This window comes from Ornithorhynchus anatinus, chromosome X1 (assembly GCF_004115215.2).
Source record: "Ornithorhynchus anatinus isolate Pmale09 chromosome X1, mOrnAna1.pri.v4, whole genome shotgun sequence".
In the NCBI taxonomy this organism is placed as follows: Eukaryota; Metazoa; Chordata; class Mammalia; order Monotremata; family Ornithorhynchidae; genus Ornithorhynchus; species Ornithorhynchus anatinus.
The window spans coordinates 70,511,541-70,527,662 of NC_041749.1; the positions used below are offsets into that span (position 1 = coordinate 70,511,541).

Below are 16,122 nucleotides of genomic sequence, written 5' to 3' on the forward strand. Positions count from 1 at the left end.
GAAGTAGTTCAGAAACCACAGATGTACTTATACACACAGATACACACATGTATACATTTCACAGTGACTCCAAAGTGAAATGAAATTCTTGAATGTTCCATTTTTCTCTTCTAAATCTGTGAATCTTTTTGAAATTATTTATTGAATTCTCTTCTCTGCATGTTCTAATGATTTTTCAGCATCTTCACTCTTACATGTTAGTGAAGTACTTGTTTGTATTTTTTGCCCGACACCTCTGTACTACTAAAAACCAAATGTGAGCAGGGCCGTCATCACCACTCACTGGCCAAATGCGACATCAACCGGAAAAACAGGTTCACAAATAATGAAATTCTAGAAGTCAGTCTCCTATCACCGAAGTTATGCTCATCTCAACAAAGCTTTGGACCACCACAGGACACCCAAACACTATACGATGAGCTGAAATTGGGCAACCAAAAAACCAGGGGAACAGAAGAAACGTTTTATAGACGCAGTAAAACAAAGCCTCAGACAATGTGGTATATCTCAGGTGAAAACGAAAAGTAGCAGCCCTTTCTGACTAGGGGCTTCAAGAAATTCAGGGAGAAAGAACCGCAAAGGCAAGCACAATGTAACGTACCATAAACAAAAAAAAAAAAAACCCACCGACAGAGTACAACAAAAGGCGGTCCTTGTATAAGCATAGTGTGGGTAGAACTGTGGGTCCATTGGCTTTTTCAGCCACACCCACCCATTGGTGACTTCTAACACTAATAGCATCATCTTTGAACATTAATACACACACACTCTCTCTCTCACCTTCCAAAAATCAAGAGATTTTTTAAAGCAAGTATGAAACTGCCCTTTACACTCCCTTGGAAAGTTCATTTATTCCCATGGCCTTCTCTACGCAAATGACTCCCAAATACACCTCTCCAGCTCCAACGTCTCTCCCTCTCCTGACTTCACGACATCTCTACCTGGATGCCTTGTTATCACCTCAAACTCAGCATGTCAAAAACTGAATTCATCTTCCTTTACCAAACTTACTCCTCCCCGTGACTTTCCCATCACTGCTGACACCACCACCACCCTCCCTGTCTCACAAGCCCACACAACCATGGCATTATCCTTGACTCATTTCTCTCCTTCAACCCGCATAATCATTCCATTACTAAATCTTATCAATTCTACCTCTGTATCTCCCAAATTTGCTCCTTCTTCTCCGTCAAAACTATTGCCTCATTGGTTCAAGCACGTCATATCCCAACTCAATTATCGCATCAGCCTTCTCACTAACTTCCCTGCCTCCACTTTCTCCTCTCCAATCCATACCTACATCAGCCTGCACACTCCACTCCATAACTACTAACCTACTTGCTGTGCTTGGCTCTCATCTCTCCTGCCAACTGCCCCTCCCTCCTACCTGAAACTCCCTCCTTCATATCTGACAGCACTCTCCCCATCTTCAAAGCCCAAGTGAAATCACCTGTCCTTCCAGAAACCCTCCTTAATTAAGTTCCCAGCCCCCCCCACCCTGTTTTCCCTCCCTACCGCCTCACTTAGGCATTGCACCCACCCGCTAAGTACTTATGTATATATCCTTACGCTTGGTTGCTTCCCTTACCTATAACATATTTAATGCCTGCCTCCCTAGAAGGACAGTAAGCCCCACGAGAGCAAGGACTGTGTCTTATTGAGTACAATAAAGTAAATACTCAAATACTGTTGATTGATATATTGAACACCACTATCATTTCGTCTGAAATGAAAAATAGAGTGAACCCGAGTAATTAAATCAGAGAAATGATTTTAAAAATTCTGTAATGTAACCAGATGCATACTGTGAAAATAGACTTAAGGGATTTAGAGTACTTGAAATTATATTCCAGGGCTTAACATTTCTGTCTTTAGCTAGCATAGTTCATTAATCTGTCTTAAAAATATGAAGGTGGGGAGAAATGCTAATGGGTCATAATAATACTACTAGTACTTCTACTAACAATAATTGGGGTATTTGTTACTATGGGTCAAGCATTGTTCTAAGCCCTGGGTAAATACAAGTTAATCAGGTTGGATACTCTCTGTCCCTCATGGGCTCACAATCTAAGTAGGAGATAAAATGGGTACTGAATTCCCATTTTACAGATGAGGAAACTGAGGCACAGAGAAGCTAAATGACTTGCCCATGGTCACAGAGCAGGCAAATGGCAGGGCCAGGATCAGAACCTAGGTTCTCTGACTTCTAAGTCCACACTTTTTCCACTAGGCTACTTTTCTGATTCAAGAAAAAGTTGGAAAGAAATGAAAAACACAGGAACATCTGATATTCAATCAATTGTATTTACTGAGCGCTTACTGTGTGCAGAGCACTGTACTAAGCACTTGGAAAGTACAATTCAGCAATAGAGAGAGACAATCCCTCCCCACACCAGGCTCACAGTCTAGAAGGGACGGCAAGTGGTCGAAGCCTTCTGAAAGTTATGGGCCAAGGATTTTGGTGATCCAAATATGAAAGTTTATAGCCTATAAAGACTATTTGATGCTTTTAAAATCAAACTATAAATTACAGCCAAAATGCACTCTTGGAATTAATGTTTTATGGGAGACTGGAATGCATCAATGTTTGGGGTAGGATGGGTATGAGGCTATGAAAAGGGCAATGGAGATATGGCAGAGCAACAGGCAAAAGAGCAAAAACTGGATGCATTAAAATCATTTATGAATTCTCAATCTGACAATTCTTGTAAAAATAAAATGAAAAATTTTAAATCTGTTTTACGAATTAGACCTTTTCCCAGGCTGAGAGTTAAAGGGTTCTCAAACTTAATTTTTCTGACACCTGACTTCTTTTAACATGCAGGGGTCAGAAAAATTAAATAGAAAAAACTAAAAATAGGTAAAAGTAGACTTGCTAAGAGTTTCTCACCCACATGCTTTAGCTGCTTCGGTATGCATGTAGCTGATAAGGAATGTATTCCCTTCTCCATTTTTCTTCTCCCAAGGCTGATAGAGAGATCTGAGTGTCAAAGTGCTGAAGCCTAAATAAAATCGGTAATTGGAGAGCTTAATCATTTCCTGGGTTATTAGTGCTGAAGTCTAACAATTAGCTTAAACAGACTTCACATCTGACTAAAAAGTCATTCACGTGATTCTGTCCTATCGACACATTTACCAACAAACTCTCAAGGAAATATGTCCACCTGCACTCGATAGCTTAAGACGTTAATTTGGGTATGGCAAGCGTGAACCCTTTACTTCTCTCTCTGTGCATGCGGTTTTCTAAACCCTCTAAAGTGTAAGGGCTGTGCAACAGCTCTTCAGCAAAATCCATCAGCATTTTATTTGCAGCAACAGTAACAACTGAAATGGACTCAAACAGGAGTTGGCAAACTTTTTTGTGTAGGCAAGCCCCACAAAATGAAACCTTGAAGCAGTTTGTGCACAAGAAGTCACAGTTTCTTCCTGCCATTCCCCCCACCCCGCCCCATATAACACTTGTGATGTCAGTAGAGGGTCCTTGATCTTCCTGGGGGAGGGAGAGGGGCACCAACCACCCTGCCTGGCAGAGGGTCAGGGCACAGGCAAGGGGTTGCCTGTGACTGGCAAGTGCTCCCGGGAGGCTGCTCTCCCTCCCTCCTCCAGCCCTCCTCCTTTCCCTCCCTCCACCGTTCCCTGCACCCAAATGCTAGACAGAGCTCAGCAGCCTCACATTTTCTGCCACAGCCTTTAGCTACAGTGCCATGTCTGCTATCGGTATCACGCATTGGGGTGGGGGGGTAGGTTCCACGGGATTCCCCCTTAGCCCAAGGCTCTGCTGAAGAACCACACTTGGTTCCAGATATGTTAAACAGAAAAATACTACTTGCAATAGCACAAACACAATAAATCTAAGTACCTTTCGTGAAACATTTCTGAACTACAAAACAAGAAAAGGTGCCACTATGCGAAGGAACAAACTCCAAGACAAATAGAATACCTGAAATTGAATGACCGGGACTGAGGTTCAATCCGCTACCACTTTAAAAATAATACTGTTTCTCAGCTACAAACCATAAAACTGTCCTAAAAAAACTCAATGCACAAAATATCTGTAAACCAAGCCTGAAGATAATTTTGTCATCTTAGGCATGCATTTCACCAGTCAAACTCCTTCTCCCAAATCCTTAACGAGGCTGTTAAATAAAACAAGCTCTAACTCGATTCTCTGGAAAGGGGTGAGGTCCACATCATTTACACCTCTCCATCTTGAAGAGCGGCTGTTTAACCCTCATCCTTGGCTTCCTATCAACCAATGGCATATATCGGGCACTTTACTGTGTGCAGAGCACTGTACTAAGTGCTGTAAATTTGTCCCTCTAGACTGTAAACTCAGTGTGGACAGGGAATGGGTATAACAAGTCTGTTGTATTACACTCTCCCAAGCGCATAGTAATCTGCACAGAGTAAGGGTTCGATAAATACCACTGATTGATTGGGAGAGTACAACACAGTTGGTAGACTATCCTTAAAATGGCTTTCTTCTCGACATAACATTCCCTCCAATCCCAACATTACTTGTTATTTTTTTTAAAGCCTTGCTGCAGTACCCTTTTGAAAGGTAGCCTTTGGAAGCCTTTTTGAAAAATCTTAGTTCCCCTCCATCCACAGGCTTAATTGACCCCTTGTACAAACACATAATTCCCCATCACATAAATCATATTGTATTTTTCCCAACAGGCTGTATTTTTCTAATTTGTCAGTGCTGGCATGAGTCTCACCAGTCTATGGTTTCCAGAGTCATCACTACTTGTAGACACAAGTTACCCTGGCAATTCACCAGTCCTCTGATACAGCAAGTATTTTTCATGATTGGTCAGATACCATTACCAGGAACTCTGAAACTGCCCCCTCAGAGTTCCTTTAGAACTCTTGGGGGGACGCCACCCAGTTCTGATGATTCATTCATAATTCATATGAAGGTAGGCCATATAAAGAGGTTTATGGTGTCCTTGGCATTTTTCCTGGAGTTGGTGCACAGCTAAAACCACATCAATCACATTCGCTGGTGCTCTAAACCCTGAGATTCTGGGAGGAAAGTCTCAGCAGAAAGGATTCCTGCAATTTACTTTTCCAGTTGGAGTGAACAGTGTGATGCTTCTCAAATTCCCAACTAAAGCAATTTCCTTTCTTGAATATTATCACAACCATAGTGTCCTTAAGGTCCTCCGATTCTTAGAATGAAGGACATTTCTGCTGAAATTTTAACTGTTCCAGGTCCCTTGCCTATTTCCCCATCGCTTTTGTTCACCTCAACGATTCATGCCATTCTAAACCTCTCCTGTGGCTGTTGTGAAATGGGGTTAAAATAGTTGCCAATCATTCAAGCCACAACTCAGGTCTTTGAAAAACTCCTTCCAATGGATTTTATTAATAGCTCCCTTTTCTTCAGTCAAGCACTCCCAACAACCTTAGACCCAATTTCCTTTCCCTTGTCTTTCACCTCATGTGACAGCACAACACTTGCAATTCTGAAATATTTCTATTAAAGAAGAAGGGGCAGAAACAAGCCTAGAGCAAAACTCGCAGTTGCTTGGCTGAAATGCATCCCTTGGTGTTTCTGCAAAAGAAAGTAATAGTGAAAAGTCTGGCAACTATCTAAGGACACGATATTTTACCACATGCTGTTTTGTGAAGAGGAAAGTAACTCCTAGAAAAAGATTTTCAAGTACATATCCATAAAAAGATAAAGACTACCACATCATCTCATATTTACTTTTTTAATGCTTTGATGTCTAAAACAGAAGGAGCTATTACACATCTCTAGAATCTGCCCTTTCTTCTCCATCTAAACTGCTACCAGGCTGATCCAAGCACTTATCATAAGCCGCCTTGACTACCACAGCCTCCTTGCTGAGCTCTCTGCCTCTTTTGTCTCCAGTTCATATTTACCTCTACTGCCTGGTTCATTTTTCTAAAAAAAGTGCTCAGTCCATATCTCCTCACGCCTCAAAAACCTCCAATGGTTGCCCAGTCACCTCGACATCCAAGAGAAGCTCCTTACCATCAGCTTTAAGGCACTCGATCAGCTTTCCCCTTCACTAATCTACCACCAATCCAAGTGCCACAAGTCACTCCTCTGATGCCAACCTACTCTCTGTACCTCAATCTCGTCTATCCCTCCACCAACCCCTTGCCCTCATCCTCCCTCTGGCCTGGAATCAGTGGTATTGATTGATTGCTTACTGTGTGCAGAGAGCTGTACTAAGCACTTGGGAAAGTACAATACAACGGGGTTGATAGAAATGATCCCTGCCCACAAGGAGCTCACAGACTACAGGGGGAGATGGGCATTAAAATAAATTACTGATAGGGGAAATAGAAGAGTATAAGGATCTGTACATAAATTCTGTGTGACGGGGTTAAGTATCAAAGTGTCTGAGGGGTTCACAGCTAGGTACATAGATGATGCAGAGGGGAGAGCAGGTAGGGAAAATGGGGGCTTAATCAGAGAAGGCCTGTTGGAAGAGATATCCCTCCAAACACCCCTTGATATCCAACAGACCACCATTCTACACATTTTCAAAGCCCTCCTCCAAAAGGCCTTCCCTGGCTAAGCTCCCCTTTGCATCACCTGTGTGCTGGGATCAACACTTCGTACACACTTTGATACTCACCATACTCTCAGCCCCACAGCACATATGTATATATCCTTATATTCTATTTTCCCTTTCGGTAGTTTATTTTAATGTCTATCACTTTAGACTGTCAGTTCCTTGAGGGCAAGGACTGTGTCTACTAACTCTATTGTACTGTACTCAAGCAGCGTGGCTCAGTGGAAAGAGCACGGGCTTTGGAGTCAGAGGTCATAGGTTCGAATCCCGGCTCTGCCATTTGTCTGCTGTGTGACCATGGGCAAGTCACTTCACTTCTCCGTGCCTCAGTTCCCTCATCTGTAAAATGGGGCTTAAGACTGTGAGCCCCACGTGGGACAACCTGATTCCCCTGTGTCTACCCCAGCGCTTAGAACAGTGCTCTGCACATAGTAAGCGCTTAACAAATACCATCATTATTATTACTACTACATACAGTATGTGTTCACTAAATACCACTGACTGATTATATGCTGGTTTTGCTTATTAGAGCAAAGGTTATTAATACAACCTAAGCAGACCAGCAAAAACTCCATAAGCTATGGTTCTTCTAAAGCAAACTTAAATTTATAGGAAATATTTTCCAAGGGCAGCCTCTTGTTCTACCCAATAATTACAAGCTTCATTAGCTATACAAAGGTTCTTCCTGTACGTGTTCAATTTTATGCCTTTTTTCTACTAAACAAACATTCCCATCATAGGAGAAAGGAAAGGAGCCAGGGATACACAGTTTGAGTCCTGGGTTTTGGCTGTACTAGGGCTATTTTAATCATCACCTACTGCTTGTCCTCTGGTGGTAAAATAAACATTAAGAGGCTTTGTTCTGCCATAAATAAGGAACATGGTCCTGTCACAAAAGGCTCCCTCTTTTCTGTTGTTTACAGTTTTCAGTTACATATTTATAAAGAAAAAGGAAGTGTTTTTCTCTAGACCCACCTTTTTTCTGATTTCACAGCTACATTATACATAAAACTCCCATCTGTACTCATCCTGTTGTCAGCATTGAAAAATTCTGCCAGGGTGTTGCCACTTCACTCTACCAAAGGCAGTTTTCCCTTGTTATGGTTTAAGAGAAGTTTACCCTCCTCATCAACCTGGAGCTCCGTATATATATAGAGAGAGAGGGAGAGAGGGGGAGAGAGAGAGAGGGGGGGGGGGTGGTGTGTGTGGGTGTGTGTGTGTGTGTGTGTGTGTGTGTGTGTAAATAAAGCATGCCTGTTTTACAAAGAAAAACCATATACAACATTTTTAATCTGAAAGAATCTTCAATTTATATTCCTCTTCCCACCTCAACTCATTTTCAATGGAAAACCAGGTGGCTTTACACTAAATCTTTTCTCACTGCCCATTTTCAAAATCTGCATTCCTGAAACATATTACAACAGGTCCACTTGCAAATTGTGTTTGCCATCTTCAGACATGAAAACCTAAGTATATACAGATTACCACTCTATTTGAGGCTCATTCAGAATGGATATTAATTTTCTATGCTGATGTTTTCAACTGGTTTTTAGAAACCGAACCCCTGGTATCACTGGTTTCACTTAAAAACACCCCCCTACCACCACCATGAAACCATGTACTTTCCCCAATGGATTCTCCCCTCAAATCAAGCTCCTCTTCTACTCAGGTCTTTCACTTTCCTACACCCTCTCCGCTGCCCCCCCCCAAAAAAACCCAAACCCACACCTCAGTAATGTTGCCATAGTGAAAAGAGAGGACTAGCAGATAGCCTCAGGCAAACGAACAAGGTAATCTTTTATCTCCTGATCCTCCCGGTGGTAAATTTCCAAGATCTGTCCCACTGTTTGTCATAAAGGCTGAAACCCAGTGCTCTGAAGGATCTCTATGGGAATTCCACTGACAACTATTCTGCAGTATAAAATGAAAGTATTTCTAAAATAGTGGCTCAGATTGATTTCTTTCAGCAGCCCTTTTCCTACCAATGAATATCCTAAAGTAAATTCAAATAAATTATGGCAGTTTTTACATTTTATCTAGTAATATTTTTCAGTTTACTTTACCTTACATTTAGGCCAATCAAAAAAAATAAGCTAGAGCGCAACTGAACCCTTCAAAGGACTTTGCAGGGAACCCATGATGTTCACCAGTATTTCTGAGCCCCATGTGGGACAAGGATTGTTACCAACCTGATTTTGTACCTACCCCAGTGCTCAGTACAGTGCTTAGCACAGAGTACACATTTAATACCACTATTATATACTCCTATCATCATCCAACAGTTGTTATTGTTTGGTCTCTGGCTTTTTTCATCCTAGTTCTTAACCCTTCCTCTCCGCACCTCCTCTCCTGTCTGGTTCTTGGCACCTTTGGGCCCCTTCTGTTTCCCTGTGGCTCTAAGCCCATTCTCCAACCTCTCTGAGCCACTCAAAGTCTCCTCCCTTGGCTATGCTTGTTTTGTTCTGGCTTCAGAGCACCGATGCACGGTTCATGTCCTCTCTGTCCTTCCTACCCTCCTGCTGCTAATGCGGATGCAGTTCAGTGGGTGTGAGAGAGGGACAATATTATTTCCAAAGACCTACACTGTGAAGTATCCTATTCTGATTCAAGTAAGGTATTCAGGCTTATTATGAATGAGCAGATTTCTACAATTTAAATAATTTATGGTTGTCTATTCTTTTCCAAACTAAAAACATAAGTACAGAGCAGAGCAATGCCCGGCAGGCTTTCATATACACACATTCAATCACTGGCAATTTTTTTTTCCAATCACTACAAACTAAATACCCTAGAGTTCTATGTCTCTCTTTTCCTTCATTTCTTCTAAATACATGAAGGAGCTACTTCATTCATTCATTCATTCATTCATTCAATCGTATTTATTGAAAGCTTACTGTGTGCAGACCACTGTAATTTTTTTTTTAACTCTTAGTATGCTGATGAAACAATTTATCAAAAAGATGAGGTTTGTTTTTTTTTTTTTTAATTGTGGTTGAACCATCAGGATGCCAAGTCAAAAAAAGTAATAATTCCATATCCAGTATATACACAACAAGGTTCTGGCTGCTCATTTAGTGAATAAATACTACTGAATGAATGATTTGAAACAAGTCCTGTTTATAGCTCCCTGTAAAGGTGAAACTTGCAAGATTTAGTTAAAGGTTTATCTAGGATTATCTAGGATTCTGGGTTGACCAGCAGGGACCTCTGCATAATAATCATTCAGTAGGGTCTGCGACAAAGTCTGCAAGGAGGCTGCAGAGGCCACCGTGAAGACTGGCCTCCCATTCAGAGGACTGTTTCCTAGTCAGGTGAGAATAGAACCTCTGCAAAAACCAAGAGGGATTACATCAAATAAGCCTGAGGGCCAAGGACTGCAACAGGGAGAAGGATTTTTTTGCTAATCTGATAAACAGGAGTGTTCCGCACACATAAGGGAAACTCAGACATGCTAAATTTCTTCCACATATGGAATCAAAGAGCCAAGATTGTCCATGTAAGGTGGGACTGAGGTGCCTGTTAATTGAGCTGTCTCTGGTGGTAAGGTGCCCATGTTTGGAAAAAATAATATGCCTCATTTGGACAATCAACCCTAATTAGGCATGGCCTAGTGGAAAAGTACGGAACTGAGTGTCTAGAGAACTGTGTTGCGATCCCAGCTCGGCCACTAGCTGGCTGTGTAAATCTGGACAAGTCACTTAGCCTCTGTGCCTTGGTTTTCTCATCTTTGAAATGGGGTTAAAATGTAAGCTCTCCCTAACTTCAAATTGTAAACCCTGTATGGACCAGGGACCGTGACCGATCTGAAGATTTTGTATCTAGCATGGTGCTTGGCCTTTAGTGAGCACTTAAGTGCCATGGTCATTACTATAACTCCCAGGACTATTTTTTAGATAGGATAGTTTAACCTGTCACAGGTAGGACTGAAAGCAAGGGGCATGAGCTGTCATATAGTGGCAGTGGATCTCCCTGAAATCTGAAGGATGGAAGGTCCTGGGCAAGTGACCACCCTGCCCAATAAATAAAATGGCCCTGTCTTCAGAGGAGAACTACTATTCTTGTGACCTCACATTCTAACCGTTAAGAGGACAGAACAGTTTCCCAGATCAGTTGATTAGCTAAAATACACTAGCCACAGCAGGAGAAAAGCACTTAATTCAATCCAAATGGAGAACATTCTGGATAAGAGGATTTTCTGGATGGTTATATGTATTCTGTCTGTAAATAAAAAAGATAGTCAAAAATTAAAGGGCTGACAAGTCCCTCAAACAGTAGCGAGTTCAGTATTTGGAGGTCAAGAGGTGTACATACTGGTGTTTCCACTCTGACGTCAGTACGCCACTCTGCCTTAGCTTCTCAAGTCCTGCACTACACTAAACACAGCATTTAGCGTGTTGTGCTTTTTACATCTATTGGACAAACACGAACATCCTGGAGGAGTCCGGATAACTCCATTTTCGCAACACAAAGGTTTTTATAGTAAAGTGCTATGCACTGGAGGGGTATACAACAAATATTTGTTGATTCACATCAAAGGCCTCATCTGCCTGAGGGCCAAATAGCACAACCACTTGCTCGGCAACTTCTCAAATAGCACAACCACTTGCTCGGCAACTTCTAATTCACCTTCCACATTCGCCCGATGACATCATCGTCATGTACAGCAACACTAGCAATACTCAAACTTAATGGCAACTGAGTCTTATTCTGCTCAGCAAGATTTCAGAGAGCCTAATTTAGCATAAATCACTTGCCCTCAAGAGTGGCTGTACTGATGGGATATCTCTTAAATACTGGCCTCTCTATGCCCTGCAACTTGAGACAACTCCCAACTTTCACTGCCTCCGTTTTTCCCATCCCTAAAATTTGTAGCAATTACCCTAACTAGGTCAGAGGAACTTACTAACTGCCTAACTTACCTTCACAGAATATACTTCTGCACTGGGAGAGTTGGGTTTACTATTATTAAACTTCCTTCCACTTGTCTTTCATTTCTTATTACTCTAGTTCCTCAGAGAAACTAGTCTCAATATTGTCAGTTTTGCAGACTTTTTTATGGCATTTGCTAAGCACTATGTGCCATGTACTGTGTACTAATCACTGCGGTAGATACAATCTAAACAGGTTGGGACACAGTCCATCTCCCACAGAGAGCTCAGTCTTAATCCCTATTTTACAGATGAGGTAACCAAGGCACTGGAATTGAAATGACTTGCCCAAGGTCACACAGCAGACAAGTGGAGGAGCCGAGATTAGAAACCAGGTCCTTCTGACTCCCACTCCCATGCTCTTTCCACTAGTACACACTGCTTCTCAACTAATGAGCTAATTACTTTTTAACACCAAAACTTCAATCCTGTCAGCAGGGTGCTCAGAAAATCTCCTTCCTCCTCAGTCACTGGGCTGCAGTTCAAAGTCCCGCGCACCTATGCTAGCATTAGTTTGTTACTAATCATGGAAAAACGAAAGAGAAAAAGGATCACATTTCTCTTCTTGAAAAGAGGCTTGAGAAACCAGTTAAAATTGAAGTTCTTTTAAAAAAAGATTAATCTACCAAAGCTCCTAAATGGCATACCACTTCCATCATTTAAAAACTAAAATGCTAAATATTACACTTTGGGGATGACGTTCTGTAGCTGGAGCTTATAAATTATGATTAAATGCTTGCAAAGGATGAAACATAATATTGACCACATGAAGGCTATCAGCTGCCTATCCAGGATATTGAGAGAGAGGGGGAGGGGGAGAATGAGAGAGAGAGAGAGAGAGAGAGAGAGAGAGGTGGGAGGGAGAGTGTTAGTTCTCTCCCCCCTTTGGGTGAAAGTCCATTAACTTTCTCAAAGCAGTTTTAACTGCCTTTTACAGTACTTGAGTATGCTGTTTCAGATACAGCTGAACTACCCAAAAGAGACGGCGACATCTGCAAACAGCTCAAGCAGTACGACAAAAACTAATTTAAAAAGTCACAAATTACACCCCAGGAAAATGAAGGAAACAGTTTCCAAAAGTATGGCTAGAAGCAGGGGTGCCAACTTTTCATTTTGAGCACAGAGGCAAAACGGGAGAGTTCTCAGGGGGATGACTGAGGGCAAAATGAGACTGGCACCCACGTACACGGGATCAGATGGGAGGACACCCAAACGTGTGGAGGGCTAGAAGGATGCTGGGAAAGCAGCTGTGGTTTAGGAGGAAGTCTGCCTGCCACTGGAGGTTGGGGATAGAAAGGGTTGAGCAGGAAAGCCTATTCCCCACTGGGGAATCAGGCGGGTTGGGCAGGACTGAGAGCTCTCATGCCCCACTTGAAGCCAAAGATGGGCAGCACCTGGCTCACCCGTTCCCCGGAGGCCGGGAACGGGCGGGGCCTAGCGCGCATAATCCCCTCTGAGGCTGGGGACGGGAGAGGGTTAGGGTCTGGGGCCTTGCAATAGCTCCAACTCCCGGCCACTTCCCGGTTTACAGCTGTGGGCAAGGCTGTCTCAATCCCCTGGGAGCAATGGCCCCCATCGTCCCCCCTGGACTTGGTGTCCCAGTCTACAAACTTGCTTTGTGCTTACTGCTGGGAAAGTTTCCTTTTCCCAAAAACTTTTAATGAGCTAATAGCCAGGGATGACTCTGAAGTTTTAGGTGACCTCAACTGAAAAAAATAAAATAAAATAAAGTCAGGCAGGACGCATGTCATATTCTCCTTAGGTATTCAGCGGAGAAATACATCTATTGTGCTACCTTAATAGACTCATATTAGCCAGTAGCTGGGAAGTGAGTCCCCCAGTCACCCATAAGAGGTTCAGGATGAAGAGGAATTGAGAGGGTGGGGATCCAGCCAAGCATGGCTTAAGCCTGCTTTAGCTGCTGCCACGGCGATCTATGACAGTTTGCTCCCACGGCTGGGCTGCTGGGGCCCTTCCCTTACAGGTAACTGTAAGAGGCTGGGGAGGGAGGGGTGCCTATCCAAGGCCACGGGGAGCACAAGCTTCCCTAGGCTCACTTTTTTTTTTTTACCAAAGGAGGGCAGAGTTGATCCCCAAAGACGGCATGACTTTAGCAAGTAGCTCCCAACCTACAAATGCGATCATCCAGGACAACCCTCTCAGCAGTGACTGCCCCTAGAGGGAGAAGGCACTGAGGCGGGGAGGGGGCCTGAGCCACTTGCAAGCAGTGGAGACTAGAGGGGCGAAAGCCACAAGAGATAATCGTGTTACTGGCTGGGGATCAGAGGAGAGCTGCACTCCACCCCCGTCCCCAAGCCTGGCTACTTACCTTAATTCCTCAAGTCCTTGTCGAGGTTTCCTGCAGATCTTGACTCTTCACCATCAGGAGAAAACTGAAAAGAAAGGGGGCTACCCTGGCTAGTGCCACAGGGGAGGGACGGAGCCTGGTTCCCTTAAGAACAGGCTTCCTGAACTTCCTAACAGGTAGCCTTTGCAGCTTTCGCAGGAGCATGTCCGGGGCACTTGGGAGCAGTTAGTGGAGTGATCATCTAATAGATCCTTTACTCACCTTTGAAGAATCAACATTTTCTTCAGTGATAATTCACCAACTTTTCTCAGTTGACTGATTCCTCAGTGTCAGATCTGGGCAGAAAGATCAATGGCAGCAGGAGAAAGTATTTAAGCTAGTTTAAACAAGAATTAAATATAATTCATAAAAAAAACGGAAATCTGATAATAGTACAGCTGCAATTTTGTTCCCAACAGAAGACAAAACATCTTTGAAGAAAAGCACTCTCCTGTAACCAACAATAAACTCAAACCAAGTTACGTGATCTTCACTAGTCCAACATCAGCCCTACGTTACACCGGGTAATGCACTGAAAGCGACGGCTGTTGGTTTTCCGGTTATTTTTAGTAAAGTCAGTCTGAGATTTCTAGCTGAAGGACCCCCGACCCTCTTCCAACTAGCACGGCCAAGGCCTCCAACTGCCATTCACTGTTTCTCCACACCCCACCCTCCCCTCCAAAACCAGACCACATGTACAGTATCTAGCTCCATTTCTGGCTATAGCAGCATTCCACATCCCACACACTCTATAAGTCGTGCTCTCCTTACTGCGAAGCAAAAATCTAACATTCTTTTTTTAAAATAACAGAACAGCTAATGCAGATGTCAGGTAGTAAAATGTCTACGGAGAAAATTCGATATTCTTCCAACTAGCTGATGTTATTAAGGATGGTAACTTGCAGTTCCCTGAAAGTTAACAAAATCAATCAATCGTGGAATGACCTAATCAATTTCTTTCAGCCTCTAGACTGATCAGGGAGCCATTCTTGGCCTTTCCCTTACCGATCAGTGGCCTCTGGGAGAGCTTAAGTTGGTTCACTTGTTCTGCCTCTGGAATTGGACCAAATTTGCCTGTTTACAATCCTCCTTCCTGCCCCCTCCCCCGAGGAAATGGGGGAAGAATATTAGCTCTACCGAAGTCTTACGCCACGACAACATAGTCACCTAGAAGTAACCTTTAGGTAAGGATCTCCCGGTACCCTGAGGGTTCAACCTCCCAGCATTAGGTTCCACCTTCCACCCATTTTTGCTTAGCTCCTCCAAGGTCAAGACAAAGCCAGAATGTCATGGGGCTAGAGGGTAGGGGGAGAAGTTAGAGGTCCTAGGTCTAATTCCTTTAGACTGTAAGCTCACTGTGGGCAGGGAATGTGCCTGTTTGCTGTTACATTGTACACTCCCGATGCAGTAAGCACTCAATAAATACAATTATCTAACTGAATCCTGTTGGCCAACTACCAGTTTGTTGACTGTGCTGATATCTCTCCCTGTCTGAAACGATCCTGTTTCATCTTGCCTACTTGACTTCCACCCACTGGACCGGCCTGCCTCACCTGATTACTTTCTTCTGATTTCAAACATGTCAGGGCTAGCTCTCCCTTCCATTCCAATCCCTAGATGCAGTCATCGCTTCATCGCCCCACCTCTCAAGCATCTGGCCACGGTAAAGCAAATCTCCAAAAGCATGCCCTGTCTAGTGCTGTTCAGGAATTACCCAGCTGGGTAGAAGACTTTCAGAGGCTACCGGAGATCCACTACTTAGGACCTGCAAGTCTCAGAGAACCCCAAGTCACTTTGGCAGAGAAGTTCTGGGGAGAACATGTCCTCTTCAGTGGTGTTGTGGCTCAAGGCTAGATTGCTTTCCAATTGAGGCTACAGACTTTCAGACTGCCCTTCCGCTGTGGCTCCTGAAGCAAGTGGACTAAAACGCCACCCAGTTTTAGAAGATCAACCTCCAAAAGCGGAAAGTGAACAAGCAGTTGGCAGCTCACCTCTTTCAGGGGTGAAGCATTCCAGCGGTCAACTTGTTTGTCTCAAAGACCAACCCCAAACAATTCCACTCTGCTGGGGACTACAATGGAGGGTGCTTTTGCAGTACACTAAGAGGGGAGCCACAGTAACACTGCTTTCTCTGTGGGCACCCTTCTTCTCAACAGGTGGGTCACATGACCTTGACTGCCCTCTTCTGGCACCACCAGGAACGGCTGTCCACAGTCCCCCAGAAGAGCACGAATGGCCGATTCGCCTAGTGAACACTCTGCACCTGCTGTCTCGGGACAGAACTACACTCCGC

At 43.5% G+C, this 16,122-nt stretch overlaps 1 protein-coding gene across 27 annotated transcripts in view; it reads right to left on the minus strand.

The window, feature by feature from the left end:
• The window catches only part of LOC100084433 (sarcolemma associated protein), a 139,378-nt gene that overhangs the window by 102,367 nt on the left and 20,889 nt on the right, over positions 1–16,122 (minus strand). Inside the window, exon 2 of one of the 27 annotated variants that reach the window (XM_029050627.1) lies at positions 14,052–14,125. The exons of the other annotated variants lie outside the window; for them this stretch is intronic. The gene's annotated coding sequence lies outside the window, so the exon portion shown is untranslated. The remainder of the gene's footprint in view (positions 1–14,051; positions 14,126–16,122) is intronic. 27 annotated transcript variants of the gene reach the window in all.